The sequence below is a fragment of the Morone saxatilis genome, unplaced genomic scaffold (genome assembly GCF_004916995.1).
Source record: "Morone saxatilis isolate NCDOM2014 unplaced genomic scaffold, NCSU_SB_2.0 Contig19, whole genome shotgun sequence".
Classification (NCBI taxonomy): Eukaryota; Metazoa; Chordata; class Actinopteri; family Moronidae; genus Morone; species Morone saxatilis.
This window is the reverse complement of record NW_023339751.1, coordinates 5,200,217-5,203,302: the sequence shown is the minus strand read 5'-3', so window position 1 is coordinate 5,203,302 and position 3,086 is coordinate 5,200,217.

Below are 3,086 nucleotides of genomic sequence, written 5' to 3'. Positions count from 1 at the left end.
ACTACTGGAATAACGAAATAATTGCAGTTGTAGTTGGAATAAACAAACCAATATTTCAATATTTTAGACAGGCACAAAACCTAATAGGGGAAGGTGTCTGCATGCCTCAGTATAAGATTGATGTATTATATCCCATATCATTATGCAACATGAGGTCTGCATGTTATAGCTCAAAACAAAACAATTACCCCAAATAACATCCTGTGTCCCAGACATGTGATCATTTGAATAAACTTGTCCAAGCCCTTTCCAGAAATTCCTGGGTCCACTTCCAGATAATAACATCATGCAATTGTGTAATAGAGAACAAGAAATAGCTGCTGAGTAGACAGCTAAAGTTCAGACAGTCAGAATTAATTTAAGATATTTCATCTGCATTAGACAGGTTGAAATGAAGAACACAAGACTTCTGAAAACTGGCTTTTTATTGAACTGAAAACAGTGATTCTACAAAGGCAACAAGCTACACATTTCTATATGATTTCACTTTTGGTTGATCATTTTAGAATCTAGAGTTCTGCACCTACAATGCGCTGAAACCTATTTTTCAGAATGTGTCCATCTGTAATTACCTATCCAAGGGGAAGCCATGGGCAGCTGTCGTTTGGGCAGCCCCAGGCACAATCTCACCATTGTGCATGACGTGCAGCTGGCATGGTGTTGGAATGCCTCCACACAATGAATCAATCAAAGCCCCTCCTAAGTGGACCAGACCTGGGCAGTGATACGGGCAGATCCATGGCAGCTGTAACATGGCTCCTCAGTGCCATAATCCTTTTACAAGGCTGTAATTTCACTTTGGGCCTGACTGTTTGGAACCAAGTTGATCACACTAAACCCACCCCTTTGTAATTCAAGGCTTTTAAAACTTCGGTAGCAAAATCAGGTTGCATGATGTGTCATATTTACAGTCTAGACGTGTTAAACAAGGTGTTCAAAGGGTTCCAGTAAAATTCTATATGGGACGGGCTTTATATACTACAAAATAGCAAGTTCCACCAGTCTATCCTTGGCCCTATCACCTGGACCTCAGTTACAGTAGGATTAGGTCAGTCATGCCCATATGAACCTCAGATGAAGGCTATTTTGTTCTCCAAGCCAGGCAAGCTGCCCAAGAGCACATTCTTATTTATTGACAGCATTGAGCTGGAAGTAGCACTTGCAAGACGAAGGACTTTTCTTTGTATCAAACACGAATTCCTACCTAAGAACTTCCCAATTCGACCACAATCTTAAACAGTTCAGGTTGTTAGGCTTATTTAGTGGTTAAATACACTGGCCTTGCACCAGACAAGCTGGGTTTCAGCCTGTGTCTGTATGCTTCTTCCATGCTGACACTAAAACACTGAGATCTCCAGGGATGCTGCTTAGTTACTGTTCTGCAAGTCTTCATGAATGGCTGTCACACAAGCTGCCAACACAACGTATCAGTGCCCAAGTGCACCTCAACCAGACCAACTGGATCTTCTGGTCACATTATCTAACCAATAATACTAGGGTAGGTATTATTTTAGTAAATACATTTTGGGCAGGAGTACATTTGTTTGGGTATGGGTATCCATTTAAAACACGTGTGCCTGGCGCCATCTACTGCTGCAGTTGTGTTATTATATGTGTGACAAATAGTCACATGGATTACTATAACCATAAACAATTAGGATCTTGTGGGGAACATTATCTTCCTTCGGATGCGAGTTATAAGCAGTTTTCCCTTTTTAAGGATTTTAGAGGCCTGGGGAGCTGTGAGTAACAGAAAGTAATTCTATCTATGAGAAAAATATAGATTTCTTCTTTTTTCTTTTCTTTTTTAAAATCATTTTTGACACCTCATTTATATTGACCTGGAACCACTGTGTTAAACAACATATTCACAAGCGGGGTACTGCCCAGGGGTCCCAGAACTCCCTGGTTCACTTTGGTGAATAGGTTGAAATGGTAAGGCCTTTTTCTAACAATATTAACAATGACTCCATTCAAGTGTTCTAGTAAGCCATGGCAGTGTGACAATGAGGCAGCATGAACAATACCAGGACCAGTTATCATTCATTATATTATTTACACCTGTGCTTTGTCATTGTGAAAGAATTTGCACCATTGAAGTACAATATTAATTAAACTGGGTCCTGCTTGTCTAGCCTTGTCTTGTACAGAGTCGCTAGAATGCAGTAATATGACCTTAATTATTTTAGCTTGTGCTCTGCTCACTTGGCGGACATTTCTGTGCTAAAGCAAAGATGCACAAACTTAAGGACACATGCCAAACGCTGGGGCCAGTTTTGTTATTCCATCACAGGCTGGTGTCTAAATTCATGGGCTTATAATGAAGCTGCTGTTTGCGCTGTACTTACTGAAAACTTGGAGACAACAGGTATTCCTACAATACACACAGTGAGAGTGGGAGATGGACACTAACAGCAAACAACAAAAACATTTTCCCCCTAACAGGTTAATCCAGTTATGCACCTAGAAAACACTTAGGTGAACGTCTCATTGGAAAATGTAAGGAATGCTGTGTTAAAAGAAATGTGTGAAAACATGAATACTAACCTGTATTTCACACTGCTGCACTAAACTAGTGATTAATCAGCTCTATGAGCCAGCTCATTTAAATGAGCGATGGGAACTGGTTGCCGTCTAAGAGCTTATTTATTTTCCTTTTTTTGTTTTATGAATTAGGCTAATAAAATAACATTAAGGCTCAAGCATGGTGAGACCTTTGTCTGGTGCACTGGTTGCCAACATACAACAACAGTTAAATACCAATAAAATGGTCAATACGCATATAATAGTGGATATTTTTATATTATTTAAGGTATTTATAGCAAGCATAATGTAAAATTATGGAACTCCGGAAATTAATACGATTTAATAAGGATTAATGTGATTACACTGAATAACATAAGTGATATACCAGTCATAGGGTGAATTATAAAAGCCAGAAGTACTGAATGAAGAGCCGCTGCGGGGCCAAAAGAGCTGGCTGTTATTACTCAGCTGAGTGGAATGATCTGGCTCACTAAAATGAGCTGGAATTCCCATTACTCGAGTAAAAGGTAGTTTTGGTTAAAAAAAAAAAAAACACACAC